We start from the raw sequence: 20,676 nt of genomic DNA, 5'->3' as shown, positions 1-20,676 counted from the left end.
TGCGACCACGGCCAAGAGAGCGAGAGTTGTACCTTACCTCTGGGCAGGTGCCTAGGAGCCTTACACTGGGCGCACACCGAGCAGGAGGAAACATAAACCCTCACATCCTTAGCCAAAGTGGGCCACCAGTACTTCCCACTAAGACAGCGCACCGTCCGACCGATCCCCGGATGACCAGAGGAGGGTGACGTGTGGGCCCAATAGATCAGCCGGTCGCGGACAGTAGACGGAACGTACAGACACCCAGCTGGACACTGGAGGGGAGCGGGCTCTGCACGTGACGCCCGCTCAATGTCCGCGTCCAGCTCCCACACTACCGGCACCACCAGGCAAGAGGCGGGGAGTATGGGGGTGGGATCCATGGGCCGCTCCTCTGTGTCATACAGCCGGGACAATGCGTCTGCCTTAACGTTCTGGGAGCCTGGTCTGTAAGAAAGGGTAAACACAAAACGGGTGAAAAACATGGCCCACTTTGCCTGGCAAGGGTTCAGTCTCCTCGCCGCCCGGATGTACTCCAGATTGCGGTGGTCAGTCCAGATGAGAAAAGGGTGTCTAGCCCCCTCAAGCCAATGTCTCCACGCCTTCAAGGCCTTGACGACAGCCAACAGCTCCCGGTCCCCCACATCGTAGTTTCGCTCCGCCGGGCTGAGCTTCCTCGAGAAGAAGGCACAGGGGCGGAGCTTCGGTGGCGTACCCGAGCGCTGCGAGAGCACGGCTCCTATCCCAGCCTCGGACGCGTCCACCTCCACTATGAACGCCAAAGAGGGATCCAGATGGGCCAACACGGGAGCCGAGGTAAACAGAGCCCTCAGGTGACTAAAAGCCCTGTCCGCCTCAGCTGACCACTGCAAGCGCACCAAGCCCCTCTTCAGCAGTGAGGAAATGGGAGCCGCTACCTGACCAAAACCCCGGATAAACCTCCGGTAGTAGTTAGCAAACCTTAAGAATCGCTGCACCTCCTTTACTATGGTGGGAGTCGGCCAATTACGCACGGCTGAAATGCGGTCACTCTCCATCTCCACCCACTGTCTGGCTTTGAGATAGATGAACACTGTGAATTTCTGACATCCACTCTCCCATCAACTGACTCATCTCTGAGAGAGCTGGGACATGAGGAATGGCACATTGGTGGATGACCACAAAAAAAACTCTCTTTTGTTGAACTGAAACATCTACAATGTAAACTGAAGACACTGAGGTCACTCAGTGTCTTCTACTTTTGGAGGGGTCTTCACATGAGGAGAACTCAAAGATTGTTGGACAGTTTGGTCAAATTGTCACCCTGAGTGCATTCTCCTGTAGAATTATCTGATACAGAGCAGAATTCATGGTTCCTTCTATTAAGACATGTTGTCCAGGTCCTGAGGCAGCAAAGCATCCCCAAACCATCACACTACTTGACCGTTGGTGTGAGGTTCTTACTGTTGAATGCGGTGTTTGGTTTTTGCCAGACATAATGGGACCCACCTCGTCTCAAAAAGGCACTAGTTCTGAACTGGGATTAAATAAACAATTTTTTGGGGGAAATGTTCAGTCTTTGCTCTTTTCTTCATAAGCATCTCAAGGTTAATATTGTACCACTTGACAATATTTTAATTGTGAGGTAGATAAAGGATTTAATTTGTATCTTTTAAGACATTGAATACATGTTGTTTATTATATTTAGAATGTTTCGTTTCATTTTAAAGTTATTTGTGATTTGGTTTATGTAGTTAAGATATTGTAATGTTGTTACTTTGATACCTGACGGTTTTTTACTTTTTCATTACCGTATATTTTTACTTTTTCCCTCACTCAACTTTTTTCCTCACTCAACTTTTTTCATTCATCCCCGGAGGTTTTATCTGGACATGGTTCGTCAGGACTTCAAACAGCCGAAGCTAAGTAACATTAACATGATGCCTTCTAATTGCAGTCGTTGTACTTATAATATACAGGAGAACGATCGCCTTACGGCAAGGATAGCTGTGCTGCAAGCCCAGCTTCAGACGCGATCGTTAGGCAAGGGTAATTTCAGTGTAGGAAAGGATGAAACAGCGTCTGTGCCACCAGTAAGTACAGATAGTAACGTTAGTATAAACCCCCTCGCACGGTCCCCGCAGCCGGACATCTTTCTCATGGCTTCTGGAGGGAAACGCTGTAGGAATGCTCAACCGGTGTCGCTTATTCAGCCGACAGAAACTTTCAACCGGTTCTCCCCATTAAGCGAGTCGGAGTCGGAGGCCGAGACTTCTCTGGTCTCTACTCCTCCCGTTGTGGGGTCTGAGACGCCGACGGCTCCCACCATTAGCTCTGACAAATTGAAAACCCTAGTCATTGGCGACTCCATTACCCGCAGTATTAGACTTAAAACTAATCATCCAGCGATCATACACTGTTTACCAGGGGGCAGGGCTACCGACGTTAAGGCTAATCTAAAGACGGTGCTGGCTAAAGCTAAAACTGGCGAGTGTAGAGAGTATAGAGATATTGTTATCCACGTCGGCACCAACGATGTTAGGATGAAACAGTCAGAGGTCACCAAGCGCAACATAGCTTCAGCGTGTAAATCAGCTAGAAAGATGTGTCGGCATCGATTAATTGTCTCTGGCCCCCTCCCAGTTAGGGGGAGTGATGAGCTCTACAGCAGAGTCTCACAACTCAATCGCTGGTTGAAAACTGTTTTCTGCCCCTCCCAAAAGATAGAATTTGTAGATAATTGGCCCTCTTTCTGGGACTCACCCACAAACAGGACCAAGCCTGGCCTGTTGAGGAGTGACGGACTCCATCCTAGCTGGAGGGGTGCTCTCATCTTATCTACGAACATAGACAGGGCTCTAACTCCTCTAGCTCCACAATGAAATAGGGTGCAGGCCAGGCAGCAGGCTGTTAGCCAGCCTGCCAGCTTAGTGGAGTCTGCCACTAGCACAGTCAGTGTAGTCAGCTCAGCTTTCCCCATTGAGACCGTGTCTGTGCCTCGATCTAGGTTGGGCAAAATTAAAAATGGCGGTGTTCGCTTTAGCAATCTCACTAGTATAAAGACCTCCTCCATTCCTGCCATTATTGAAAGAGATTGTGATACCTCACATCTCAAAATTGGGTTACTTAATGTTAGATCCCTCACTTCCAAGGCAGTTATAGTCAATGAACTAATCACTGATAATAATCTTGATGTGATTGGCCTGACTGAAACATGGCTTAAGCCTGATGAATTTACTGTGTTAAATGAGGCCTCACCCCCAGGTTACATTAGTGACCATACCCCCCGTGCATCCGGCAAAGGCGGAGGTGTTGCTAACATTTACGATAGCAAATTTCAATTTACAAAAAAAAAAACAACAATGACGTTTTCGTCTTTTGAGCTTCTAGTCATGAAATCTATGCAGCCTACTCACTCACTTTTTATAGCTACTATTTATAGGCCTCCTGGGCCATATGCAGTGTTCCTCACTGAGTTCCCTGAATTCCTATCGGATCTTGTAGTCATAGCAGATAATATTCTAATTTTTGGTGACTTTAACATTCACATGGAAAAGTCCACAGACCCACTCCAAAAGGCTTTCGGAGCCATCATCGACTCAGTGGGTTTTGTCCAACATGTCTCTGGACTTACTCACTGCCACAGTCATACTCTGGACCTAGTTTTGTCCCATGGAATAAATGTTGTGGATCTAAATGTTTTTCCTCATAATCCTGGACTATCGGACCACCATTTTATTACGTTTGCAATTGCAACAAATAATCTGCTCAGACCCCAACCAAGGAGCATTAAAAGTCGTGCTATAAATTCTCAGACAACCCAAAGATTCCTTGATGCCCTTCCAGACTGCCTCTGCCTACCCAAGGACGTCAGAGGACAAAAATCAGTTAACCACCTAACCGAGGAACTCAATTTAACCTTGCGCAATACCCTAGATGCAGTTGCACCCCTAAAAACTAAAAACATCTGTCATAAGAAACTAGCTCCCTGGTATACAGAAAATACACGAGCTCTGAAGCAAGCTTCCAGAAAATTGGAACGGAAATGGCGCCACACCAAACTGGAAGTCTTCCGACTAGCTTGGAAAGACAGTACCGTGCAGTATCGAAGAGCCCTTACTGCTGCTCGATCATCCTATTTTTCCAACTTAATTGAGGAAAATAAGAACAATCCGAAATTTCTTTTTGATACTGTCGCAAAGCTAACTAAAAAGCAGCCTTCGCAAATGGAGGATGGCTTTCACTTCAGCAGTAATAAATTTATGAACTTCTTTGAGGAAAAGATCATGATCATTAGAAAGCAAATTACAGACTCCTCTTTAAATCTGGGTATTCCTCCAAAGCTCCATTGTCCTGAGTCTGCACAACTCTGCCAGGACCTAGGATCAAGGGAGATACTAAAGTGTTTTAGTACTATATCTCTTGACGCAATGATGAAAATAATCATGGCCTCCAAACCCTCAAGCTGCATACTGGACCCTATTCCAACTAAACTACTGAAAGAGCTGCTTCCTGTGCTTGGCCCTCCTATGTTGAACATAATAAACGGCTCTCTATCCACCGGATGTGTACCAAGCTCACTAAAAGTGGCAGTAATAAAGCCTCTCTTGAAAAAGCCGAATCTTGATCCAGAAATTATAAAAAACTATCGGCCTATATCGAATCTTCCATTCCTCTCCAAAATTTTAGAAAAAGCTGTTGCACAGCAACTGACTGCCTTCCTGAAGACAAACAATGTATACGAAACGCTTCAGTCTGGTTTTAGACCCCATCATAGCACTGAGACTGCACTTGTGAAGGTGGTAAATGACCTTTTAATGACGTCAGACCGAGGCTCTGCATCTGTCCTCGTGCTCCTAGATCTTAGTGCCGCTTTTGATACCATCGATCACCACATTCTTTTGGAGAGATTGGAAACCCAAATTGGTCTACATGGACAAGTTCTGGCCTGGTTTAGATCTTATCTGTCGGAAAGATATCAGTTTGTCTCTGTGAATGGTTTGTCCTCTGACAAATCAATTGTAAATTTCGGTGTTCCTCAAGGTTCCGTTTTAGGACCACTATTGTTTTCACTATATATTTTACCTCTTGGGGATGTCATTCGAAAACATAATGTTAAATTTCACTGCTATGCAGACGACACACAGCTGTACATTTCAATGAAACATGGTGAAGCCCCAAAATTGCCCTCGCTAGAAGCCTGTGTTTCAGACATAAAGAAGTGGATGGCTGCAAACTTTCTACTTTTAAACTCGGACAAAACAGAGATGCTTGTTCTAGGTCCCAAGAAACAAAGAGATCTTCTGTTGAATCTGACAATTAATCTGGATGGTTGTACAGTCGTCTCAAATAAAACTGTGAAGGACCTCGGCGTTACTCTGGACCCTGATCTCTCTTTTGAAGAACATATCAAGACTGTTTCAAGGATAGCTTTTTTCCATCTACGTAACATTGCAAAAATCAGAAATTTTCTGTCCAAAAATGACGCAGAAAAATTAATCCATGCTTTTGTTACTTCTAGGCTGGACTACTGCAATGCTCTACTTTCCGGCTACCCGGATAAAGCACTAAATAAACTTCAGTTAGTGCTAAATACGGCTGCTAGAATCCTGACTAGAACCAAAAAATTTGATCATATTACTCCAGTGTTAGCCTCCCTACACTGGCTTCCTGTTAAGGCAAGGGCTGATTTCAAGGTTTTACTGCTAACCTACAAAGCATTACATGGGCTTGCTCCTACCTATCTTTCCGATTTGGTCCTGCCGTACATACCTACACGTACGCTACGGTCACAAGACGCAGGCCTCCTAATTGTCCCTAGAATTTCTAAGCAAACGGCTGGAGGTAGGGCTTTCTCCTATAGAGCTCCATTTTTATGGAATGGTCTGCCTACCAATGTGAGAGACGCAGACTCAGTCTCAACCTTTAAGTCTTTACTGAAGACTTATCTCTTCAGTAGGTCCTATGATTAAGTATAGTCTGGCCCAGGAGTGTGAAGGTGAACGGAAAGGCTGGAGCAACGAACCGCCCTTGCTGTCTCTGCCTTGCCGGTTCCCCTCTTTCCACTGGGATTCTCTGCCTCTAACCCTTTTACAGAGGCTGAGTCACTGGCCTACTGGTGTTCTTCCATGCCGTCCATGGGAGGGGTGCGTCACTTGAGTGGGTTGAGTCACTGACGTGGTCTTCCTGTCTGGGTTGGCGCCCCCCCCCCCCCCCCCCCTTGGGTTGTGCCATGGCGGAGATCGTTGTGGGCTATACTCGGCCTTGTCTTAGGACGGTAAGTTGGTGGTTGGAGACATCCCTCTAGTGGTGTGGGGGCTGTGCTTTGGCAAAGTGGGTGGGGTTATATCCTGCCTGTTTGGCCCTGTCCGGGGGTATCATCGGATGGGGCCACAGTGTCTTCTGATCCCTCCTGTCTCAGCCTCCAGTATTTATGCTGCAGTAGTTTATGTGTCGGGGGGCTAGGGTCAGTCTGTTACATCTGGAGTATTTCTCTTGTCTTATCCGGTGTCCTGTGTGTATTTAAATATGCTCTCTCTAATTCTCTCTTTCTCTCTTTCTGTCTTTCTCTCGGAGGACCTGAGCCCTAGGACCATGCCTCAGGACTACCTGGTATGATGACTCCTTGCTGTCCCCAGTCCACCTGGCCGTGCTGCTGCTCCAGTTTCAACTGTTCTGCCTGCGGCTATGGAACCCTGACCTGTTCACCGGACGTGCTTGTTGCACCCTCGACAACTACTATGATTATTATTATTTGACCATGCTGGTCATTTATGAACATTTTAACATTTTAACATTTTGACCATGTTCTGTTATAATATCCACCCTGCACAGCCAGAAGAGGACTGGCCACCCCTCATAGCCTGGTTCCTCTCTAGGTTTCTTCCTAGGTTTTTGGCCTTTCTAGGGAGTTTTTCCTAGGGAGTTTTTCCTAGCCACCGTGCTTCTTTCACATGCTTTGCTTGCTGTTTGGGGTTTTAGGCTGGGTTTCTGTACAGCACTTTGAGAATATCAGCTGATGTACGAAGGGCTATATAAAAATAAATTTGATTTGATTTTGAATTTGATTTACTGAAAGTAACCAAAAAAGCTGATCTGATTTGCATGTTCAGAATCAGTTTGCAGCAAATTTGCAGCAAACAATAGAATGTTCACCACAAGTTTCCCACAATTGTTTGCCAGAAGTTCACAACTTGCCGCAATAGTTTGCCACAAAAATAATTTGCATGTGAAAATATTAGCTTGCGGCAAGTTGGCAAAAGATTTGCCAGAAGTTAAATAAAAAATATATTTTTTAAATGGAAAGCCTGTTTTTTCAGTTAGAGCAGCAGCTTGGGTATGCTAAAACAATGCCCACTGTGGTGTACGGAAACTCTACAAAGAGTAGTGTAAATCAGTGCCAATCACAAACTTCATTTACAGTTTTTCTCGTTTGCTAAGACACTTTTAATGAAACTGGGGACCAGTTGATCTCCATCATAACCTAATGAGCACAACAGTATTATTTTGTGCTAAACTGTAAGTCATTTTTCATTGCTTTCACACACAATGCAAATGCTAAGCACATTTTTGCAAAACAGTAAACACAACTCTCTACAAAAGACACAAAACTCAGTTGAGTAAATTATGTCAAACAAAATTTAAACATTTGGTCACAGCTCATACAAATTATTCCCATGAATGTGAACCTCTTCTGCACGTGTGCAAAACTTCTTTGCACAATTGTTCAATCAGCAATCAGTCCTTATTCATGCATAAAAGAGGTCACCTCTGAATTGCTGTTTGCAAGAATGGAACAAGTAAGAGGCAGGAGGGCAAGGATAAAGGAGAGGTAGACGGTCCCATAGAGGAAGACGGGTTCAGATGCGCCAAGGTGGAAAGTTTATGATGACCGTCCACATGACCAGATGCCCCTCCAAGACGCAATGAATGCCAGTTGTCTGGAAATCTCTGCAGAGGACTGCAAAACGTGGATGCAACATGCAAGGAGATTTCTTTCCTCACTGCATTACAATCGAGGAAATGTGATGTTGATGAAAACATGTGGCCTGATCGACAACAACAATAAATGTACTGAATGTGATGTATACTGTATTTCTGTTTCCTGTTTGACATTGCTGTGTTTTTGCGGTGATTTGTTAGCTTGGTGTATTTAATTCGTATCCTCTGTGTATACTGTGCATCGTCAGGGAATGTGTGAAGGACAAAATGGAAAAAATGGAAAATAAAGCCTTTTGTTTCTGGATTGTGTGACATTCTTTATGCATTGGTCACCTTTGGTAGAATAGTTTTGGGAAAGAAGTATACAGCCCATGCTGTTATAATACAGTGCATTCGGAAAGTATTCAGACCCCTTGACTTTTTCAACATTTTGTTACGATACAGCCTTATTCTAAAAACTGATGAAATTATTATTTTATCTCATGAATCTACACACAGTTGCCCATAACAACAACGCGAAAACAGGTTTTTAGAAATGTTTGCAAATGTATAAAAAATGTTAAACAGAAATACCTTATTTACATAAGTATTCAGACCCTTTGTTATGAAACTCGAAATTGAGGTCAGGTGTTTCCTGTTTCCACTGATCATCTTTCAGATGTTTCTACAACTTGATTGGAGTCCACCTGCGGTAAATTCAATTGATTGGACATGATTTGGAAAGGCACAAACCTGTTTATATAAGGTCCCACAGTTGAAAGTGCATGTCAGAGCAAAAAGCAAGACATGAGGTCGAAGGAATTGTCCGTAGAGATCTGACAGGATTGTGTCGAGGCACAGATCTGGGGACGGGTACCAAAACATTTCTGCAGCATTGAAGGTCCCCAAGATCACAGTAGCCTCCGTCTTTCTTAAGTGGAAAACATTTGGAACCACCAAGACTCTTCCTAGAGCTGGCCGCCTGGCCAAACTGAGCATACGGGGGAGAAGGGCATTGGTCAGGGAGGTGACCAAGAACCCGATGGTCACTCTAACAGAGCTCCAGAGTTCCTCTGTGGAGATGGGAGAATCTTCCAGAAGGACAACCATCTCTGCAGCACTCCACCAATCAGGCCTATATGGCCAAGTGGCCAGACGAAAGCTACTCCTCAGTAAAAGGCACATAACAGCCCGCTTGGAGTTTGCCAAAAGGCACCTAAAGGACTCTCAGACCATGAGAAACAAGATTCTCTGGTCTGATGAAACCAAGATTGAACTCTTTGGCCTGAATGCCAAGCGTCACGTCTGGACAGTTTTGAGACTCTTAATACATTTTACAAATGAAATGTGTAATTTTGGTCAATGTGTTTCAGTTTAGGTCTGCGTGGTAATTGTTTTGAAAAAGTGAATTCTATATGGACAAAATGTGTACTCAAGCAATTGAGATAAACTGTAAAGCGCTTTACTACCCTGCACAAAAAAATCATTTGCATGCAGTGTCAGCTACAACAAAAAAGTTTGTTTGAATGACATGCTAATGTTTTATCTCCTCGTCTACTCCTGAGAGCAGCGAATGATGGGAGAACAAAAGGGAGAGAGAGCAGTTATGTCAATGATGAGATAATGAGGTTGAGAAAGGCACACAATTTCCCATGATGACACCTTATTATATTATAATGAAGGGATTATAGTGACATCTGGTGATAACACTGAAAAACTGCACTGTACGACAACTTACTTTTACAACGTTGGCCAATCACTGGCACTTACTCCTTTTAGTAGCTGTTTAAGGTTTTATATTAGTTTTATACTAGCTTTGATTTGATGGCAGACTAATAGGTTTGCACCATAGATTTGGGCATATGTGGGGGGCTATAAGGACAGCTTGCAATTGGAGTCAAGTCCTCCTCATACACAAACTATCTCTCTATATATACCAACATTTGTGTCATGAAAGCATATGTGTTCCCAGTCTCACTGTAGTTGAGGGAGTCGTGTGAGCAGACTTGATTTATCTCCCATTCATTTATATATTATAAGGTTGGCGACTATGATCATTTGTCAAACTCACCACTCTAGTGAAAGAACATGTGAGACCGATTGGAAGGAAAAGTTATAATTTAATATAATGAAGACATAAGAGGAAGAGATGGCCTACACTGATTCCTTTAGAATGAATGGACAATTGGTAAAATAAGAATACACCATTTTCCCTTATATTCCAGCATATGGACCAAGAACGCTGTTTCCTAATGTTGAATTGTACCTTACATGGTGAAAAATACACATTGATTTCATTGCACATCCCACTAGGGGCAAAATATAGTGTTTTTAGATAGAATTCAAGCTATATTAGATTAAATCCAGACAGGAACTATTATTTTAGCCTAAATGTGGCTAAATGTATGATTTAAGTGTCCTAAATCATACATTTGATAAGATTGACAGATGTAGTAACAAAAATAAATTCAAATTTCTGGAGCCTCCAGAGGCTGAAAATGTTAATCTCTACAAATAATTTACTGGACAGCTGGAGATTACTATTCCCAACTACAAAGATTACTATTCCCAACTACAAAGATTACTATTCCCAACTACAAAGATTACTGATTACTATTCCCAACTACAAAGATTACTATTCCCAACTACAAAAGAGTATTCCTTTTTTTTTCTCAAAGTAAGAAAAGCTATTCAAGTATTGATTACATTTTTATTTCCCAAAATCCACTCAACAATTTATTATTCGATCATTCTCCAGTATCATGCTTAATTACACCTACAGACAATACATTTTGTGACATAATTTGGAGAGTGAACAGAGGGTATCTTCTGGACCCGAATGTTGTTGTTGTTAAATACTAAAACAAAAAAATGAAAACGTTTACCATTACATAGAGGACAGAGAAAAGCCAAACCCGATAACATTTGGGATGTCTTTAAGGCACGCATTAGGGGGAATGATAATCTCATACTCGGCAAAAATTCAATCTGATTTAGAAATTTAAATTAAAGAAACTATCTTTAAAAAATCCCATAAAAATCTTTACAACGTAAAGGACGGAGAATTGTGGGGGGAATTTAAGCAGGAATACAATATTTTACTATTGAAGAGAGCCAACAACTACAGGTTAACCTCAAATAAAGCATACTACTTAATGACAAATAATCCTCGAAGCAAAAAAAAATATTTGCTAAACCAGTTATCATTTTAAAAGATAAAAATACAACCGTGGTACTTAGAAACAACAATACGATTAATGACAATTTAAAACGTTTCTATGTGGCGATTTTAGCATGTAAATCTTTGTGTTTCAAATTCACCTTTTTTTTCTTTTTTTTTATGCATGCCAGCAAAGCCACTACACAAAACAAAACAATACATTAATTGCACTATAACGGTGACAAACGGTGCCCCAACAGCAGAGCATTATTTTCAGCACTACGGAGTGAATCCTTAACACTGCTACCACTGCTACACTCAGCAGAGCCTTGTCAGGCAGCAAAACAGTTAATTCAGTCTCATTTACTGCCTTTTAAAAAAACATAGCTGATTTGGCGGACTTGCGTGAACAAATGTGGTTTATAGTGACAATTGAGATGTACAAACTATGGCATAAGGGGATGCCGAGCGGATAAGAGGCAATCATGTCATTTCGATTGAGACATTAATGAGCGAGCTAGGACGGACGTAGTCAATGTACAGGTGAAGTCGGAAGTTTACATACACCTTAGCTAAATACATTTAAACTAAGTTTTTAACAACTCCTGACATTTAATCCTAGTAAAAATTCCCTGTCTTAGGTCAGTTAGGATCACTACTTTATTTGAAGAAGGTGAAATGTCAGAATAATAGTAGAGAAGGATTTATTTCAGCGTTAATTTCTTTCATCACGTTCCCAGTGGGTCAGAAGTTTACATTCACTCAATTGGTATTTGGTAGCATTGCCTTTAAATTGTTTAACTTGGGTCAAACGTTTCAGGTAGCCTTCCACAAGCTTCTCACAATAAGTTGGGTGAATTTTGGCCCATTCCTCCTGACAGAGCTGGTATAACTGAGTCAGGTTTGTAGGCCTCCTTGCTCGCACAAACTTTTTCAGTTCTGCCCGCAAATTTTCTATAGGATTGAGGTCAGTGCTTTGTGATGGCCACTCCAATACCTTGACTTTGTTGTCCTTAAGCCATTTTGCCACAACTTTGGAAGTATGCTTGGGGCCATTGTCCTTTTGGAAGACCCATTTCCGACCCATTTGCGACCAAGCTTTAATTTCCTGACTGATGTCTTGAGATGTTGCTTCAATATATCCACATAATTTTCCTTGCTAATGATGCCATCTATTTTGTGAAGTGCACCAGTCCCTCCTGCAGTAAAGCACCCCCACAACATGATGCTGCCACCCCCGTGCTTCACGGTTGGGATGGTGTTCTTCGACTTGCAAGCCTCCCCTTTTTTTCCTCCAAACATAACGATGGTCATTATGGCCAAACAGTTCTATTTTTGTTTCATCAGACCGGAGGACATTTCTCCAAAAAGTATGATCTTTTGTACCGGTTTCCTCCAGCATCTTCACAAGGTCCTTTGCTGTTGTTCAGGGATTGATTTGCACTTTTCGCACCAAAGTACGTTCATCTCTAGGAGACAGAACGCGTCTCCTTCCTGAGCGGTATGACGGCTGCGTGGTCCCATGGTGTTTATACTTACGTACTATTGTTTGTACAGATGAACATGGTACCTTTAGGCGTTTGGAAATTGCTCCCAAGGATGACCCAGACTTGTGGAGGTCTACAATTTGTTTTCTGAGGTCTTGGCTGATTTCTTTTCATTTTCCCATGATGTCAAGCAAAGAGGCACTGAGTTTGAAGGTAGACCTTGAAATACATCCACAGGTACACCTCCAATTGACTCAAATGATGTCAATTAGCCTATCAGAAGCTTCTAAAGCCATGACATCATTTTCTGTAATGTTCCAAGCTGTTTAAAGGCACAGTCAACTTAGTGTATGTTAACTTCTGCCCCACTGGAATTGTGATACAGTGAATTATAAGTGAAATATTCTGTCTGTAAACAATTGTTGGAAAAATGACTTGTGTCATGCACAAAGTAGATGTCCTAACTGACTTGCCAAAACTATAGTTTGTTAACAAGATATTTGTGGAGTGGTTGAAAAACTAGTTTTAATGTCTCCAACCTAAGTGCATGTAAACTTTCGACTTGAACTGTAACTATTTGTTCAGGACTTCTGAAATGTACAGCGACAGAATTCAGAACATGTGCCATTCTTACAGTATCCTCCCTGTACACAGTCATAACCGTAGGATAAATAAAGGTGGCATACAAGCAGATAATTAAAGCTCTTACAATTTTTAATGATTACATTTCTCTAAAACAGGCTACAGGCTACATGTGTACCATCAAGTCACAACAGTAGGCTAAGTTATGAGGGGGAAAGGGACCAAATTATTAGGGTGAGGCACATGGGCTACTAACAGTGCATTCGGAAGGTATTCAGACCCTTTAACTTTTTCCACATTTTGTAACGTTACAGCCTTATTCTAAAATGGATTAAATAGTTTTCCCCCTCATCAATCTACACAAAATACCCAATAATGAGAAAGAAAAAACAGTTTATTAGAAATGGAAAAAAAAACTAAAATATCACATTTACATAAGTATTCCAGCTCTTTTCTCAGTACTTTGTTGAAGCAACCTTGGCAGCGATTACAGCCCGGAGTCTTCTTCGGTATGATGCTACAAGCTTGGCACACATGTATTTGGGGAGTTTCTCCCATTCTTCTCTGCAGATCCTTTGAACTCTGTCAGGTTGGATAGGGAGCATCGCTGCAAAGCTATTTTCAGGTCTCTCCAGAGATGTTCGATCGGGTTCAAGCCCGGGCTCTGGCTGGGCCACTCAAGGACATTCAGAGACTTGTCTCGAAGCCACTCCTGCTTTGTCTTGGCTATGTGCTTAGGGTCGTTGTCCTGTTGGAAGGTGAACCTTTGCCCCAGGCTGAGGTCCTGTGCGCTCTGGAGCAGGTTTTCATCAAGGATCTCTCTGTACTTTGCTCCGTTTATCTTTCCCTCGATCCGGACTGTTCTCCCTGTCCCTGCCGCGAAAAACATCCCCACAGTATAATCCTGCCACCACCATGCTTCACCGTAGGGATGGTGCCAGGTTTCCTACAGACGTGACGCTTGGCATTCAGGCCAAAGAGTTTAATCTTGGTTTCATCAGACCAGAGAATCTTGTTTCTCATGGTCTGAGAGTCCTTTAGGTGCCTTTTGGCAAACTCCAAGCGGGCTGTTATGTGCCTTTTACTGAGGAGTAGCTTTCGTCTGGCCACTTGGCCATATAGGCCTGATTGGTGGAGTGCTGCAGAGATGGTTGTCCTTCTGGAAGATTCTCCCATCTCCACAGAGGAACTCAGGAGCTCTGTCAGAGTGACCATCAGGTTCTTGGTCAGCTCCCTGACCAATGCCCTTCCCTCCCAATTGCTCAGTTTATCTGGGCGGCCAGCTCTAGGAGAGTCTTGGTGGTTCCAAACTTCTTCCATTTAAGGATGATGGAGGCCACTGTGTTCTTGGGGACCTTCAATGCTGCAAAAATGTTTTGGTATCCTTCCCCAGATCTGTGCCTCAACACAATCCTGTTTTGGAGCTCTATGGACAATTCCTTCGACCTCATGGCTTGGTAACATAGTCAACAACGCGCCCACTGCTAGCTAGCTAACCCTACCAGCTAGCTGTATCATTTTTAGTCAATAAGATTTTTGCAACGTAAGCTTAACTTTCTGAACATTCGAGATGTGTAGTCCACTTGTGTAGCTAGCAGGACTGACTTTGTGTTAGCTAGCCAACGTTTAATTACTTCTGCGTTATGCACTAGACACGGACACGAATGATCCATCGGTAGCTTGTTGTTACCAAGTATTGGTGCTAACCGTGTGTTATAGGATGCTAGCATGCTAGTTAGCTAGTTAGCTACGGCGTCATAGGACACGGTGCACTAGGCGGGTTTTCACGGAAGAATACTGTACCAAGTTATCTAGCGGAATAAACTAAGTTTGACCCATATTCCTGGAAACATTGTACCACTGTAGTTTACATCAATTTTAATTTCTAGTGGTAGCTAGAAATGTTATATTTGAGCGTTTTAGCATTTCAGTGAATTGTTAGTGAGGGAGGCCCTGCTCTCTCGCTTCCCCAGTTGTTTAGTTAATTTTCATGCCAATCTCCTTTGCATTAGCGTAGCCTCTCCTGTAGCCTCAGCCTATGCTACCCTCCAGTCCCTCGACTTCTTGGCGCTTACGGAAACATGGATTACCACAGAAAACACTGCTACTCCTACTGCTCTCTCCTCGTCTGACCACGTGTTCTCGCACACCCCGAGAGCATCTGGTCAGCGGGGTGGTGGCACTGGAATCCTCATCTCTCCCAAGTGGACATTCTCTCTTTCTGCCCTGACCCATCTGTCTATCTCCTCCTTTGAATTCCATGCTGTCACAATCACTAGCCCATTCAAGCTTAACATCCTTACCCTTTATCACCCTCCAGGTTCCCTTGGAGAGTTCATCAATGAGCTTGACGCCTTGATAAATTCCTTTCCTGAGGATGGCTCACCCCTCACAGTTCTGGGTGACTTTAACCTCCCTACGTCTACCTTTGACTCATTTCTCTCTGCCTCCTTCTTTCCACTCCTCTCCTCTTTTGACCTCACCCTCTCACCGTCCCCCCCTACTCACAAGGCAGGCAATACGCTTGACCTCATCTTCACTAGATGCTGTTCTTCTACTAATCTCACTGCAACTCCCCTCCAAGTCTCCGATCACTACCTTGTATCCTTTTCCCTCTCGCTCTCCTCCAACACTACTCACTCTGCCCCTACTCAGATGGTATTGCACCATCGCAACCTTCGCTCTCTCTCTCCTGCTACTCTCTCCTCTTCCATCCTATCATCTCTTCCCTCTGCTCAATCCTTCTCCAACCAATCTCCTGATTCTTCCTCCTCAACCCTCCTCTCCTCCCTTTCTGCATCCTTTGACTCTCTATGTCCCCTATCCTCCCGACCGGCTCGGTCCTCCCCTCCTGCTCCGTGGCTTGACGACTCATTGCGAGCTCACAGAACAGGGCTCCGGGCAGCCGAGCGGAAATGGAGGAAAACTAGCCTCCCTGCGGACCTGGCATCTTTTCACTCCCTCCTCTCTACATTTTCCTCCTCTGTTTCTGCTGCTAAAGCCACTTTCTACCACTCTAACTTCCAAGCATCTGCCTCTAACCCTAGGAAGCTCTTTGCCACCTTCTCCTCCTTCCTGAATCCTCCTCCCCCTCCCCCCCTCCTCCCTCTCTGCGGATGACTTCGTCAACCATTTTGAAAAGAAGGTCGACGACATCCGATCCTCGTTTGTTAAGTCAAACGACACCGCTGGTCCTGCTCACATTGCCCTACCCTATGCTTTGACCTCTTTCTCCCCTCTCTCTCCAGATGAAATCTTGCGTCTTGTGACGGCCGGCTGCCTAACAACCTGCCCGTTTGACCCTATCCCCTCCTCTCTTCTCCAGACCATTTCCGGAGACCTTCTCTCTTACCTCACCTCGCTCATCAATTCATCCTTGACCGCTGGCTACGTCCCTTCCGTCTTCAAGAGAGCGAGAGTTGCACCCCTTCTCAAAAAACCTACACTCGATCCCTCCGATGTCAACAACTACAGACCAGTATCCCTCTCCAAAACTCTTGAACGTGCCTTCCTTGGCCAGCTCTCCTGCTATCTCTCTCAGAATTACCTTCTTGATCCAAATCAGTCAGGTTTCAAGGCTGGTCATTCAACTGAGACTGCTCTTCTCTGTGTCACAGAGGCTCTCCGCACTGCTAAAGCTAACTCTCTCTCCTCTGGTCTCATCCTTCTAGACCTATCTGCTGCCTTTGATACTGTGAACCATCAGATCCTCCTCTCCACCCTCTCCGAGTTGGGTATCTCCGGCGTGGCTCACTCTTGGATTGCGTCCTACCTGACAGGTCGCTCCTACCAGGTGGCGTGGCGAGAATCCGTCTCCGCACCACGTGCTCTCACCACTGGTGTCCCCCAGGGCTCAGTTCTAGGCCCTCTCCTATTCTCGCTATACACCAAGTCACTTGGCTCTGTCATATCCTCACATGGTCTCTCCTATCATTGCTACGCAGACGACACACAATTAATCTTCTACTTTCCCCCTTCTGATAACCAGGTGGCGAATCGCATCTCTGCATGTCTGGCAGACATATCAGTGTGGATGACGGATCACCACCTCAAGCTGAACCTCGGCAAGACGGAGCTGCTCTTCCTCCCGGGGAAGGACTGCCCTTTCCATGATCTCGCCATCACGGTGGACAACTCCATTGTGTCCTCCTCCCAGAGTGCTAAGAGCCTAGGCGTGACCCTGGACAACACCCTGTCGTTCTCCGCTAACATCAAGGCGGTGACCCGATCCTGTAGGTTCATGCTATACAACATTCGCAGAGTACGACCCTGCCTTACACAGGAAGCGGCGCAGGTCCTAATCCAGGCACTTGTCATCTCCCGTCTGTATTACTGCAACTCCCTGTTGGCGGGGCTCCCTGCCTGTGCCATTAACCCCCTACAAGTCATCCAGAACGCCGCAGCTCGTCTGGTGTTCAACCTTCCCAAGTTCTCTCACGTCACCCCGCTCCTCCGCACACTCCACTGGCTTCCAGTTGAAGCTCGCATCTGCTACAAGACCATGGTGCTTGCCTACGGAGCTGTGAGGGGAACGGCACCTCCGTACCCTCAGGCTCTGATCAGGCCCTACACCCAAACAAGGACACTGCGTTCATCCACCTCTAGCCTGCTGGCCCCCCTACCTCTGTGGAAGCACAGTTCCCGCTCAGCCCAGTCAAAACTGTTCGCTGCTCTGGCACCCCAATGGTGGAACAAGCTCCCTCACGACGCCAGGACAGCGGAGTCAATCACCACCTTCCGTAGACACCTGAAACCCCACCTCTTTAAGGAATACGTGGGATAGGATAAAGTAATCCTTCTAACCCCCCCCAAAAAAGATATAGATGCACTATTGTAAAGTGGTTGTTCCACTGGATATCATAAGGTGAATGCACCAATTTGTAAGTCGCTCTGGATAAGAGCGTCTGCTAAATGACGTAAATGTAAATGTAAATGTTTTTGCTCTGACATGCACTGTCAACTGTGGGACCTTATATAGACAGGTGTTTGCCTTTCCAAATGATGTCCAATCATTAAATTTTGAAAAAAGAAGAAACGCACACCTTTAAAGGCGAGGTGCTGGCTAGCGGAGTAGAACACTACCTGTGGTAAATTTAATGATTGGAAAATAAAGGAAAGCCGCACACTCTAAGAGCTCAGATGCAAAAATTTAATCACCAACGTTTCGACAGCGAAGCTGTCTTCATCAGGGTATTCGCTGTCGAAACGTTGGTGATTAAATTTTTGCATCTGAGCTCTTAGAGTGTGCGGCTTTCCTTTATTTTCCAATCATTAAATTTACCACAGGTAGTCCTTGAGATGTTCTAGAAACATCTGAAGGATGATCAATGGAAACAGGATGCACCTGAGCTCAATTTCGAGTCTCATAGCAAAGGGTCTGAATACTTATGTAAATAAGTTATTTCTGTTTTTATTTATAATAAATTAGCACAAAGCTCTAAAAATAAGTTTTCGCTTTGTCATTGAGGTATTGTGTGTAGATTGATGAGGGAAAAATAATTTAATACATTTTAGAATAAGGTTGTAACGTAACAAAATGTTGAAAAAGTCAAGGGTTTGGAAAACTTTCCGAATGCACTGTACATTTATTTTTACTTTCTTAGCTACAGTTTACATATCTCCCTGGCATATTACATAATTTAGGCACCAGCATACCAGACATTTTTGGACTCAAGTTATTGTGCTGTGCTCACTTGAATAGGATGGTGGCGTGACGGTCCTTCTTGTGGGCAAATTTTGTCAACAAACTTTGTCAAACTCTGGCATTCTCTGGATTTATGGTGCTTTCAAGACAACTGGGAACTCAGAAAAAACAAGGTTGAATCATGACGTCAGTGATCTTCAGGTTGGAGCTCTAGATAGATGCCCGACTGAGTTCCTGACCTGGAATTCTGAGTTGGATGACCTTTCAAAACGTATTTTCCCTGTCGGAGCTCATTTTTTTCAGTTGTCTTGAACTCACTGAAGTCTGAGATTTCTCAGTTCTTAGTTTCGGAGCCTCCATCCTACTAAACTACACTGTAACAGTTATAGACCCATACAGCTATGGAGCCTCCATCCTACTAAACTACACTGTAGCAGTTACAGACCCATACAGCTATGGAGCCTTCATCCTACTAAACTACACTGTAACAGTTATAGACCCATACAGCTATGGAGCCTCCATCCTACTAAACTACACTGTAGCAGTTACAGACCCATACAGCTATGGAGCCTCCATCCTACTCAGCTACACTGTAGCAGTTATAGACCCATACAGCTATGGAGCCTCCATCCTACTAAACTACACTGTAGCAGTTACAGATGCCTAACCCTATCTAGGTTCTGTCTTGCTGAATCAAATCAAATTTTATTAGTCACATGCACCGAATACAACAGTGAAATGCTTACTTACGAGCCCCTAACCGACAATGCAGTTAAAAAAAATACGGATAAGAATAAGAGATAAAAGTAACAAGTAATTAAAGAGCAGCAGTAAAAAATAATATATACAGGGGGTTGAGGGTACAGAGACAATGTGCGGGGGCACCGGTTAGTTGAGGTAATATGTACATGTAGGCAGAGTTAATTAAAGTGACTATGCATAGATGATAACAGAGAGTGGCAGTGGTGTGGACGGGGACGGGGGACGGGGACGGGGGGGGACGGGGGGTGCGAGTAGTATGGGTAGCCATTTGACTAGATGTTCAGGAATCTTATGGCTTGGGGGTAGAAGCTATTTAGAAGCCTCTTGGACCAAGACTTGGCGCTCCAGTACCGCTTGCCATGTGGTAGCAGAGAGAACAGTCTATGACTAGGGTGGCTGGAATCTTTGACAATTTTTAGGGCCTTCCTCTGACACCGCCTGGTATAGAGGTCCTGGATGGCAGGAAGCTTGGCCCCAGTGATGTACTAGGCCGTTCATACTACCCTCTGTAGTGCCTAGCAATCGGAGGCCGAGCAGTTGCCATACCAGGCAGTGATGCAACCAGTCAGAATGCTCTCGATGGTGCAGCTGTAGAACCTTTTGAGGATCTGAGGACCCATGCCAAATCTTTTCAGGCTCCTGAGAGGGAATAGGTTTTGTCGTGCCCGCTTCACGACTGTCACGGTGTGCTTGGACCATGTTAGTTTGTTGGTGATGTGGACACCAAGGCACTTGAAGCTCTCAACCTGCTCCACTGCAGCCCGGTCGATGAGAATGAGGGTGTGCTTGGTCCTCTTTTTCCTGTAGTCCACAATCATCTCCTTTATTTTGATCACGTTGAGGGAGAGGTTGTTGTCCTGGCACTACACGGCCAGGTCTCTGACCTCCTCCCTATAGACTGTCTCATTGTTGTCAGTGATCAGGCTTACCACTGTTGTGTCATCGGCAGTATTGTGAATAATCACAATACTGGTATGAGATATGTCTTCTCAATATGTTTGTGTCCTGCACTGGCTCAGCATTGAGAAAAAAAACATTCGACAATGTTTTTATTTTATTTTTTATTTTTTTACATAATTTGATATCTATAATCAATAGTAACCATACATGTATCTATTTGACCTGCTATGTATTCAGAGACATAGGATTTTATGATATGCCAT

This window comes from Salmo salar, chromosome 23 (genome assembly GCF_965601325.2).
Source record: "Salmo salar chromosome 23, fSalSal1, whole genome shotgun sequence".
In the NCBI taxonomy this organism is placed as follows: domain Eukaryota; kingdom Metazoa; phylum Chordata; class Actinopteri; order Salmoniformes; family Salmonidae; genus Salmo; species Salmo salar.
This window is presented reverse-complemented; position numbering follows the sequence as displayed.